Raw genomic sequence first — 13,891 nt, forward strand, 5'->3', positions numbered from 1 at the left:
GACAAAAATGACAAAAATGACAAAAATGACAAAAATGAACAAAAATGACAAAAATGACAAAAATGACAAAATGACAAAAATGACAAAAATGACAAAAATGACAAAAATGACAAAAATGACAAAAACGACAAAAATGACAAAAATGACAAAAATGACAAAAATGACAAAAATGACAAAAATGACAAAAATGACAAAAATGACAAAAATGACAAAAATGACAAAAATGACAAAAATGACAAAAATGACAAAAATGACAAAAATGACAAAAATGACAAAAATGACAAAAATGACAAAAATGACAAAAATGACAAAAATGACAAAAATGACAAAAATGACAAAAATGACAAAAATGACAAAAATGACAAAAATGACAAAAATGACAAAAATTACAACAATGACAACAATGACAAAAATTACAAAAATTACAAAAATTACAAAAATGACAAAAATGACAAAAATGACAAAAATGACAAAAATGACAAAAATGACAAAAATGACAAAAATGACAAAAACGACAAAAATTACATAAATGACAAAAATGACAAAAATAACAAAAATGACAAAAATGACAAAAATGACAAAAATGACAAAAATGACAAAAATGACAAAAATGACAAAAATGACAAAAATGACAAAAATGACAAAAATGACAAAAATGACAAAAATGACAAAAATGACAAAAATGACAAAAATGACAAAAATGACAAAAAATTTTAAAAAAACGACAAAAATGACAAAAATAACAAAAATTACAAAATATACAAAAATTACAAAAATTACAAAAATTACAGAAATGACCAAAATGACATAAATGACAAAAATAACAAAAATGACAAAAATGACAAAAATGACAAAAATGACAAAAATGACAAAAATGACAAAAATGACAAAAATAACAAAAATGACAAAAATGACAAAAATGACAAAAATGACAAAAATGACAAAAATGACAAAAATGACAAAAATGACAAAAATGACAAAAATGACAAAAATGACAAAAATGACAAAAATGACAAAAATGACAAAAATGACAAAAATGACAAAAATGACAAAAATGACAAAACTGACAAAAATGACAAAAATGACAAAAATGACAAAAATGACAAAAATGACAAAAATGACAAAAATGACAAAAATGACAAAAATGACAAAAATGACAAAAATGACAAAAATGACAAAAATGACAAAAATGACAAAAATGACAAAAATGACAAAAATATCAAAAAATGACAAAAATGACAAAAATGACAAAAATGACAAAAATGACAAAAATGACAAAAATGACAAAAATGACAAAAATGACAAAAATGACAAAAATGACAAAAATGACAAAAATGACAAAAATGACAAAAATGACAAAAATGACAAAAATGACAAAAATGACAAAAATGACAAAAATGACAAAAATGACAAAAATGACAAAAATGACAAAAATGACAAAAATGACAAAAATGACAAAAATGACAAAAATGACAAAAATGACAAAAATGACAAAAATGACAAAAATGACAAAAATGACAAAAATGACAAAAATGACAAAAAATTTTAAAAAAACGACAAAAATGACAAAAATAACAAAAATTACAAAAAATACAAAAATTACAAAAATTACAAAAATTACAGAAATGACCAAAATGACATAAATGACAAAAATAACAAAAATGACAAAAATGACAAAAATGACAAAAATGACAAAAATGACAAAAATGACAAAAATGACAAAAATGACAAAAATGACAAAAATTACAAAAATAACAAAAATGACAAAAATGACAAAAATGACAAAAATGACAAAAATGACAAAAATGACAAAAATGACAAAAATGACAAAAATGACAAAAATGACAAAAATGACAAAAATGACATAAATGACAAAAATGACAAAAATGACAAAAATGACAAAAATGACAAAAATGACAAAAATGACAAAAATGACAAAAATGACAAAAATGACAAAAATGACAAAAATGACAAAAATGACAAAAATGACAAAAATGACAAAAATGACAAAAATGACAAAAATGACAAAAATGACAAAAATGACAAAAATGACAAAAATGACAAAAATGACAAAAATGACAAAAATGACAAAAATGACAAAAATGACAAAAATGACAAAAATGACAAAAATGACAAAAATGACAAAAATGACAAAAATGACAAAAATGACAAAAATGACAAAAATGACAAAAATGACAAAAATGACAAAAATGACAAAAATGACAAAAATGACAAAAATGACAAAAATGACAAAAATGACAAAAATGACAAAAATGACAAAAATGACAAAAATGACAAAAATGACAAAAATGACAAAAATGACAAAAATGACAAAAATGACAAAAATGACAAAAATGACAAAAATGACAAAAATGACAAAAATGACAAAAATGACAAAAATGACAAAAATGACAAAAATGACAAAAATGACAAAAATGACAAAAATGACAAAAATGACAAAAATGACAAAAATGACAAAAATGACAAAAATGACAAAAATGACAAAAATGACAAAAAGGACAAAAATGTCAAAAATGACAAAAATGACAAAAATGACAAAAATAACATAAATGACAAAAATGACAAAAATGACAAAAATGACAAAAATGACAAAAATGACAAAAATGAAAAATAATGATAAAAATGACGGGAGGGTCTTTTTTGATAATTTTCAGGAGTCTACAAATTTTTGTATATTCTAAATTATCGTTCACTAATTTATGAAGAGACCCCCGGCAATTTGCAGGAAGTGTTGATGAGTTTGTTTTCGATTTCAACCATCTTTTACTACTAAAGAAGTACAATGTCGTAATCATTTTCGGGTTTAATTTGTAAAGTTTTGTTGGAATTACTTTCATGATTTGAAAACAAGTGGCTGGCAGAAAAGTGAGATGTGCATAAGAATTACGTCAGAAATCGTCATACAAATAAGGGCATTCTTCTAATTACCTTGTGTCATGGAACTCGACAGTTTTTTATGTGCTCGTTTTATAAATCATGTTCCAGGTTTAAAATTGTCGATATTTAACAAAGATTTCTATGCTAGAGTTCAATTGACGTTAAGCTTTGAATGATTAAAAAAAAATATTCGTTATAATTCATACAGTACCGTTCATAATTGTATAGAAATTGGAAGTTCGCGCTCTGTCATTTTGACTTTGAGCTTCCACAACTTTTTTCTCAGATGTTATTTTTTTTATCAAAATTACTGCGTAAGATAGATCAACTATCACATTATCATATAACGAAATTTGAGCTTTCTAAAGATTGTTTGGCCAGAGATACAGTAATTCTACAAAAATCGGACTTTTTGGACTTTTACCAAACTGCAATATCTCAGAAACTACGCATCGCTTTTTATTGAAATTTTGCAGAGTGATTTTTGAAATATAAAGCTAACATGTCTGAAGTCTACTGCACATATCATTATTTCTATTACGGAATAAGCTATATCATTTGCCGAATTCAAAAGGAAGCCTTAAAAAAACTAACAGTTAAAAAAAACAATGATCTACCCAAAAACAAAGCTGTTTTCTGAGTTGAATAAGTTGCATTATTCAAATTCCAGATCCCAATCAACGGGAATCAATCGCCAGAGAATCATCCATCCTGAGTCCCGATTCCATCGGAAGAGTCCCTCCGAGAATGATGGGCGAAAAATAACCCCAACAAACATCGGGCTCTGCAACAAAAGAATCGTTCACTCCATCTTTGGTGTTCCGCTGTTTTTGTCCCACAATTCTATGGAAAAGGTGAAAAGAATCGAACTCGGATTATTTTTTCCTTATGCATATCGAATTAAAATAAATTATTCTGTCGTTTTTTTTTTCATTCGTCTGCCCTTTCATCCATCTCCCCTTTTGTCCTTAGAAAAAAGAGGAGCTCTCCGGGATTGGTGGGGGTGAACTGAGCTTTGCGGTGTAATGCGAAAACAAAGGAGGAAAAAAATCTTACCAAATATCATCTCTGGGAGGCAGCATCCCGGTGGAGTAACATCAACAGCAACAATAAAACTTTTTTTTGTCGTTTCGGAGTTCTGGAAAGGGCCACAAAGGAAGAACTAAGTCTCACTCTTAATTTTATGACCCTTGAACACATCCACCGGCAAATCGGTAGAGTATAGAGACGGGAAGACAAAAAAAAAACATCATACGAGCGACGGACAAGTAGGCTGTGTGTCTTTTCCGCACTTTTGGGACCAGCCCTTCTTGCCTGCAAAAAGCACGAGCCTACTGTTGCCGGCTTCAAAGACCAGAAGAGAGAAGAGTCAGTCGGTCATTATTGGATGGGCAATCACATCAGAGTCGGCACGTCCTTGTGATAGGGATTCATTGTACTCATTGATAAGCACTATTGGTTCTAATTGAGACGTGTTAGTACGCGATTAGAATGACGCTTATTCAACGAAAAGGAATTGTTATTGAGAACAATTAAAACCTTTGAAATTTTTCATCACCCCCTAGACATACCTCTTACGCCAGACCAGATATAATTTTTAATGGTGTTTTATGATTTATGCAAAATGCGAATTGGAAGAAATGTGCTAAACGTGATAAAGTTTCCGTCCCGAAGTTCAGTTCAGTTCATGCTTCATACACTCTACTTTGGCAAGGTTATTTTAGCAGATACTTATTCGCCTGAGGTTCCTCGAATATCCCTCCTGAAGATTGCCAATATAGTTCGATTTTCGTTTTGCTGGTTCACGATTTTTGCATCGTTTTCAACCGGCAAATACGCGTATCGTACCTTGAGGCAAAGAAAAGGGCCTCCATCATCCGGCCGCTTCGTCCTACTCATCCTTCCTTACACAACGAAAAGACAACCAACAACGTCTTTCCCTCCTCGGTCTCTCGAGGGGATAAATTCAATTCCTGTTGACCAACACCGAAAAATCCTGATTAAAAGAATACTTTCGGTGCAATAAAGCGTGGAGAGCGATACAAAACTGTAATTACACCTGCGATTATGCTTCGTTCGTTTTTCCCCAAACCCCCAGACTCGGTCTAACTGACTTGCCTTGTGGAGGTTTACATAAACCCAACCCAAATCCTCAAATGTACCCTTAATGATACGCTTAACGGCCTTAAACCCTTGCCAATAATGGTCGGTAAGCACAAGAAGATGGTGGTGGAAGAAAGGGGTGAAGCAAATGACTCCCCGCTACGACCGTTATTGTTTTTGTCGATGGACCTAAAATTAGCTGCCCCAAATTGATTTAATGATAGAGAAAAGAATGTGCCCCGTCCGAAAGCCTTTCGATTATAATTAAATCTGCAAACTCCTTTGAACGGATTTCTCTTTTTTTTTGCTTACGGGATTTCACGCAATTTTACCCTTTATTTAGGAAAGTGTTGATCTTTTCAGTTGAAGCACGTTTTCACAATATTTTTTAATGTTATTTGCATTGAAATGCTTAATAGAAAGAACAGATCTAGTGATTTTTTATTTCGATTAGTATGTTAATTGAACATAACTGTTTCTGATTGTGGTAAATTTCTTTAGGGAATACATTTCATTTCATATTCCATGCTTTCCCTTCCAGCAAAACACTCTTACCTTCATACTAGATTCTATTTTTTTTTTAAACGAACACACACATATAGGATCTCAGTGAAACTTCATGTTTCTTTGAAGAGATCTAAATTCTACCTAAGGCTAAAGCGTACATCTTTCAAGGATATAATGGCTAGCATTTTACTAATGCTAACACCACCAACCCACAGAAAGAGTACTAAGTATGTCGTGACCGAGACTCGATCTCAAGACCTCTGGCTTAGAAGACTTGAACGCTATCCTCTAGGCCACGCTCGGCGGCATTTCAAGAAGGAAGGTAAGAGTGTTTTGCTGGAGAGTAAGTGTTATCAAAAAGGTGCATAGTTGGAACGGAAAACATGGAATATGAAATGAAATGTTACCAGACTGATATCATAAGTGTAGAATTTATTTCGGCCTGAAAGTTGTTAAAAGATTTTCATGTCATTCAATCTTCTCAAATCGCACCAGATGCGGTGACTTACTGTCAGGACAATACTTAAGTTAATTTCAAATAATCTGGCGTGTTCACATTCTGAAGTCGAATTATTTCGGAAGATGTGGTAATATAGATTGGCGTGAATATACGAATGGTTTAAGCTCTCATTTTTCAGATCAGTAATGATTGTAAAACATATTTTTGCAATTTGCGTGCACTAATCCCAAACTTTTCGCTTCCACTCGATAGTTTCGGTGCCTTTTTTTAGCGGAAATTTATTTGAAAAAAGAATTGAGGTGGATATCGGATTTGTTCTATATAATAACTAACTTTGTGAACTTTAATGATGCGAAAAATCTAAATCAAACTTGGTCCGTTTTGTTTTACCAATCCACAGCTGGGAAATCATGCATTGTCAAATCAACTTCACATCATGATTAGTTGATCTCTGATACTTATTACTTCGATCAAAATGTAAAACTAACTAAATGAATTTCTTCTACAATAATCAGTGGATAAGGCAAACGGAAAGTTTTTTATTCAATTCGACCACAGTTAACTTATTGAAATAATAAAATGCCATTTTTTCTGCAATGGCTTACTATCTTCTGCAGTGAAAACGAAAACGCTCCCTGAAGAAGATAGTAAGTTGCTATCGAAATACCGGTTTCTGAACTTTTCATTTACCTTGGTTAAATTAAAAGGAATCTTTCGATTGCTTTGATTCAGTTGAACCGTTCAACCAAGTAGGCTCAAAACACAAGAGAGTCAAAATATCTGTTTTTTCGAAGACTCACAAACAAACACCACTCCTGAAAAAAATGATAGCATTTAGAAGCAAATAGGTTGTTTTATATAAAAGTTAAACTTTTTTCCTTTGGTATAGTTTTAGAGTTATTTGTATGGTCATTCTATAATAATTTTCGGATAATAATAAAAAACGGACATTTTCTTTGAGAAAGCCTGTACAGAACAAATGGTTAAAATTCTTATCAAATGGTTATTTTGAAATATAAATTTGATAATAAATGTGTTGAAGAAATAGCTGGTTCCTAGCTTTCTGAATTGCTGATTTTCCAGCAATTTGAATTGCTGAAAACCAGCATTAAGGTTCGCTGTTTTTTCCAGCTATTTAAATTGCTGGAATTTTTTCTGGAAAGTCAGCGGGACAAAAACCAGCCAACTTTGCTGGTTTTCAGCAAAAATTTTTTGAAGGTTTCCAGCAAAAAAAATGTAGTGTGTAGAAACATAAATGTATGCAGCAACATTGTCCATAAGTTAAGATAAGCTTTTTTTTTGAAAGAAAACGTTGAAAAAATCAATTGATTCCAAACACAAAATTTCTGTTACTGATGTTTTAAGCCATTTGTGCTAATTGGCATCAAAACAATAATTTTGGAGATGTTGAGATACGTTAAAACCATAAAGATCAAAGTTACCCCAAAACATGAAATCTGGTTTTGTAACAAACATTTAGCCACTTATGTCTTTTGAATATTCTGCTTTCAATGATCATGCTTTATACTCCTTACCTCAGTTATTATTTTAAACCTTTTTTGTGTTACAGAAAAGGAACCCCTTCCAAAATATTCGAAAATTGTAATAAAAAAGTGATCAATGTCAATGAATTTTGTCACGGTTTTTGTTATATTTTATCACGCTTTCCTGAAAAAACAGTTTATAAGTTTGAAATACACTTTGGTGTCAAACATTGTGTGCAAAAATATGGAGGGTGTTTGAAAATAGTTTTTAATAGTACATTTATGTAATTAAATATTCCAAAACAGTTTTAGAATAGTTAATTCATTTTCAAGGTTTAACTCATTAGACACATTCCACACACTTGCGTCCTGAAAGTCGGAATTTTCGAATAACTCCTACAGTTAAAACTTTCTGTGCTCCTTGAAGAGGATGAACCAACGCGTTCGAAAAAGTTAAATTTTCATATCTAATAATTTACTTAGACTATAAATTGAGTATCGAAAAATCTTAAAGCCCCTTTAAAAACTGAACTTGTTCGTTAAATAACGGTTATTCTTGTTATCATTTTAATTTTCATTTGAGTTTATCTCTATTTATGTAGATCAGTGAACTTCAGTCCGTCTAACGTTTGATTTCAGTGCCTGGCAGTAGAGGTTTCTCAAAAATCTGTTAAAACTGTGATGTTTCACAAAATTCTGTGAGCTGTGACACAGATTCAGTGATGAAAATTTTATCAGAACTCTGGCAACTACAGATTTTTCTGTGATTTCGGTAACCTTGTGTGAATAGTGCACACTTGCAAACTTATACACAACATCAATCTTGCGGAACTAAATTAATAGCGCCCAGAGATGAAGAGGTAGACTGTTGGACATTGTTTAGTTCGGCGCACATTTTTATATAAATCATAAAATCAAGGAATCCACCAAAAGCGAGATCAAAATGCTAACTTTTTTACTAGGTATTTTGGAACTTTAGTTTCTTCGACATAGTTGTTTATCTCAACGAAATAAACAACTTTGATGGACATGTTACAGTATTGTTACAGTTCAACATTTTCATCATAAAGAGGTACGGTAAAATTGTAAAAAAAACCTTGAAAATCGTTTTTTTTATTTTAAACGTTATAGGTTAGACGATACGATTTGCGGCCTTCGACTCAAAGTTAAAATAGGCCAAGATCTATAATAATCTAGAACATTTAGATGTGTTTTATAATAGCTGAAGCGCTGTAGTTTTTTTTTTTTAAATGTCAAAATCAAAATGTGCTAAATTTGAAACTCTAGCCTATGTAGATTATATTTTCAGTATTTCCAAATTTCATTGTTCAAAACATTTTTTAAGATACCTCGCGACTATTCACTGTTAAAATAGTTTTTGCTATGAAAACGTGACGTCGTGACAAAGAAATAAAATCCCTGTTTTCAAAAATTCCTGCGTCGTCACGTCACGTTTTCAACCTAGTTTTTCCATAACTTTCTGATATTTTTTGATTGAAACAGTGTAACAAAAATTTATGACAAAATTCATTTGCTCCAAATTTCTAGAACATAATTTTTTGCCAAATTATTAGGGAGACGAAAATTTCGACTTCGGCTATTTTTTTTTTTTTTTTTTTTTTTGAAAAGCCATTTTTCGCCCGTTGTCACGTCACGCTGGTGCTTCTCGAATAATTTCGTAACTGGAAATAGAAAACAGACAAAAAAAAACCTCGTTAGGTAGGGAATTTAATAATCTTTACGAATATGTTAAGCTTGTTGAAGTTCATTGGCTAAAAAATGAGAAAATTGAAAAAGCAAATGCAAAATGGAATGTGTCATTAGTGCTTGAAATCCTGATTTGAATTTGAAATTCGTTTAAGCTGATTGAAATAGGATTTTCAACGTAATCTTCATTACGCTTTGTAGAGATATTGTTCATAAAGTTCTTTGTAGATGGCGTTTGTTTGGCAGAACAACAAACAAATAAATAAATTCTTAAAAATATGTTACAAAACTATTAAAATAATGTTCACGTTTTGGTTTATTCCTCATGTTAGAAAAGTAAGGCTTCGCTGTTTATGAGTAGCAGTGCCCATAATTGTCCTGATAAATAGCTGTCAGACGACCGAATTAAAGAGTCAATATTTCTTCCTCCGTCCGTGTATCGCCCCGAAAACTTTTACACAGATGAATATTTAAAATGTACAGCATGAATATGTTTCCTTTGAAACATATTCAATTTGTTCAAATAATTTTTCATATGTTTTTTTTTCAAAAGTTATATATTATCGAACTAAAAAAGGTTAACCTGAAGAATGGAAAATTGGAAGATATTTGAACTTTCATAGAAGAAGATATTTAAGGTCCAAGATGATAATTGTTTTGATGAAGACGAAATTCTTCTTTCGATGGAATTATGTAATATTGGCTCTCAATTTTTTTTCGAAAATAAAAAAAAAACAAGTTTGTATCAAAAAATTTTACCGGTAGCGATGTCATTTGAGGCTCTCAGAGCCAAAGGGGTATAAGTGGCAAAAAGGTCGATTTAAAGTTATTGATGCCAAACAATTCTTCACATTCCAAACTATATTCGATGATTTTTTCATATTTTAAGATATTTTTTACATACTTTTAAATTTGATTCTCGATAAATGATAAATACAAATTCACGAAAAATATATGGGAAATTGCCGATGGATTGGAAATTAATTCCTGCATCATGGGTGAAATATTTTATCCAAACTGCGATATACATATTCATTGAGAAACAAAAAAAGCCCTTAAAACTTATCTAGCTCTTTAGAATAACTCATTGAATCAAAGCAATCTAAATATTTCTTGTAATTCAACCACGGTAAAAGGATTCTTTCGATATCTTTGATTTAGTAGAATATTTAAACCAAGTAGGCTCCCGATATATGAGAGACAAACTTCTATAAATTTATTTGGAATTTTCCAACATCTTATCCTGGGATCCTCAATTTTTGGGCAGCTAAAATTCAACATTTTATTCTAGATTTAAATTTCAAAAAAACATTTACTTAGTATTTCACCAAGTTATCGTGAGCCGTTCAGCATTTGTCCTGTATGAATTTCATGTATCAAAAGCCTTTAGAAATTATGTTTTCATATATGTATACAACTCTTCTTGTATAGTAACCAAAATGTTGAACAAAACAAATTATAAAAATGGCATTACTTAAATGTAAAAAAAAACTGATGAAACTTAGGTCAGTAAAAAAATATGAAAAACTTATATTGCGTTTGACGCCTTATTGCATGAAAATGTTTGGTGACTTCGTGAATGAAACAGTTTCAATAATAAGACGGAATTCAATAAATATTCAATAGAATACATTTAAAATGTTTACAACAAAATTAAGACAAATAATTGAGTTGTAAAGTCGATGCTGAGTTTTTTTGCTTAGCCATATTATTTCTGATTCCTTCATTTACTTTCATCTAATTTTGTTTCGCATTTCATTAAAATTTCTGATAAGCCTTGCCATGGCCGTAGGAATGGGGGGGAGGGGGGGTTATGACAATGGAGTAAAGTTAATCAAGAGTACAAACCAGACTAAAAACTAATTCCAAAATTTCAAAAACCCATCCCAAGTCCAAAATTCTGCTACACTTTTTAAAAATTTTCTCACTTGGTCATCAAAATTCAGGGTTGAATATTTAATTTCGAATTAAATTAAACCTATTTCGGAGGTTATGATTCCATAATTTCCATAACTAAAATTGTATTCCTATTTTCGTATTTCGGATTCTGTATCCTGTTCAGGATTCTTGATTTTCAGTTCAAATAATCATAAGAAATTAGAAATGAAAAGCTGCTTTGAAATCATGGTTCGAATTTGGTTATGCAATTCGGATAAAATTTGAATCATGTTTTTCGAGATCAGATGTATTTTCAATATTTTGATAAAAGTTTTATGAATATAAAAAAAAGATAAATTTTGTTCTATATTCAAATTTGAAATTCTTGAACTTAATTCTTACAAAAAAAATAAAAAATCTAAAGCTTCAAAATGACAATATAAAATGAAGAAGTAAGATTCAAATCTTTATAAATTTATATTTTAATCTGATTCACAATTCAGATCAGAAATAGGTAATTTAAATAATGAATTTAAAATAAACCTGAAATGCAGAATTCAATTAATAGATTTATGAATGAGGGCTCTATAACTTGGCTCATAAAATTCTGATCTGGAATAGGATTCGAAAATCGTGTTTTTTCAACACTTCAGAAATCGTATAGAAATTCGGTTACAAATTCAAAGCGCAATTATTTATTGTGCTACACTTCGAAATAAAACTCGAATGGACTGAATTTAAGTGTTAAATTTTATTCGACAAATTGAACACAACATTTTCTGTTATTTAAAAAAGTCCAGGGGTTTCTGAGATATAGACTGCCGAATTTCGGTGTTTCACGTTGTAGATTTCTTGGCGGTTCTTAATGTGTTAAAATTGCTGGTCAATCCAATTTCCAGATTTCAATTTTATCAAAAATATTAGTTTGGAAACACTATTTTGCTAAAAACCACAAATAAAAGTAAGAATTTAAGTTTTTTTTTATTTTATCCGCAAAAAACATATTTTATTTTAAAAAAAAATATCCATAGGATTTTCATGAAGGAATTGATTCTTTATAAGACATATTTACTTTAATTTTCGCCTAACGACAAAATTCTGCTAATGTAATTGTGCGGTCCAGTCTGGACTAGTAAGGGCGCGAGGGATCTTACCTGGTCAAATATGCCGATATTCTCGGAAGCTGTTCCTATGGTCCGGCAGGCGTGAGGTGGCGTTCGAACTGGACTGGTGAGCGAGCGAGAGGTCCCTTTTGTCCGCGAGCGATATAAAGAGGACGGCGATAGGATGTGTGTTGACATACGAGGGGATAATCGATGTTGATGTTGGATTACGGTGTAAACGCTCAATATATCTAGACATTTATGAAGTCATGGAAATATACCGCCACACATCTCCCTTCCACTCTCGTAAAAATTGAATAAAAAAAATTCATTTTTTTTGCAATTTCTCTGCAATTGTCGTGTTAACGAATCTTTTTTTTTATTATTATTATTTATTTATTTCTATAAACTGTCTCTATTAAAATACGAAATGTTAATATATCTTATTCAAATGTTATTCTTGAAATGGTAACTAAACATATTCAGCCCGGTTAACACAAATTACGATTGATTTGGTTAAATATTTTCCGTTTTCCGTGAAATAATTTGAAGCGTGTCAAGTGTCAATACAAAACAAAATGTAAACAATAAATTCGAAATCAAATTCGCGATCTCTCGAAACGGAAACATCCTGCAGGCTGCAACCCGCAATTCAAATAGGAATCTGAAGCAGCCTTCTTTTTTTTTGAAACTGCCCTATGCGTATTCATCTTCGGCTCGAAATTGCAAAACGCTATAATCAAATGCATGTATCAAACAAACTGCGAGAGCATCACGTCCCTGGTCTTACCAAAAGATGTCAATCAAAATTCTAAGTGGTTCCGAAAAATAAACAATCCTCTAGTAAATTACGACGACGACGAGAACTGTACGACAATTGCCTGTTGTTGCTGAGAGGATGCAGTCTATCATCGCATGTATCTGTCTGTTTAAGAAAGTTCTGCCTGTGTCATCGGAGGTCGAAGAATTGGCGGTTCGCCATCCAGAAAGTCGGAAAGCTGTTTCTGCTGCATTCAATCAATCTGTGCACCGAATCAATTCCTTTTTATACAGATTATCCGCATCGGCTGGATGTCCGAATCAACACCTCCCGCTGCGCACCGTAGTTAGCAAAAAAAACTCACCAGATGAAGATCGAACTAAGTCCAACCAAGATTCGCATTCGCAAGAAAAAAACTTATGTATATTAATATGGAATCTATTTTCAGATTGTTCCAACCACTGTTTACTTGATTATGGTATGATTAATTATAAGCACGTAAGAGATTCTAGACTGGATTGTGCCTGATGTTTATGACTGCACCAATCAAACCACTTCTGTTTACCGAAATTTTAAGACAGGTTTGACCATGGTTGCCCGGAGTGATCTAATCTTCAAACACGGGTTCAAAATCGCCTAAAAACACTTATAAAACGCTTTGTCAGCATTTATCTGGATGAAACGTATGAATGAAAAACCGATTCGCAATATAATTTCATTTATGCTTTTTTCGGCACCTACTTAAAAATCGAGAGCAAAAACAAATCTAACAGCGCGTTACGTCTTGTTCATACTTTTGAATTCCTTTTGATAAGCTGTAGTTGATCATTACCATTTTTCGTTGATTAGTCAAACCGGAAGTAGTGAGTTTGTTACTCAGGCAATCTGACTTTCATGAGTAATCATTCGTAGTTTCCTCGTAGCAATCAAGCAATAATGTTTACGTTTGATAAAATTAATTTTTTCTCATACATACAGTTAATTTGAAAAC

The sequence above is a fragment of the Uranotaenia lowii genome, chromosome 2 (assembly GCF_029784155.1).
Source record: "Uranotaenia lowii strain MFRU-FL chromosome 2, ASM2978415v1, whole genome shotgun sequence".
NCBI classification, from domain to species: domain Eukaryota; kingdom Metazoa; phylum Arthropoda; class Insecta; order Diptera; family Culicidae; genus Uranotaenia; species Uranotaenia lowii.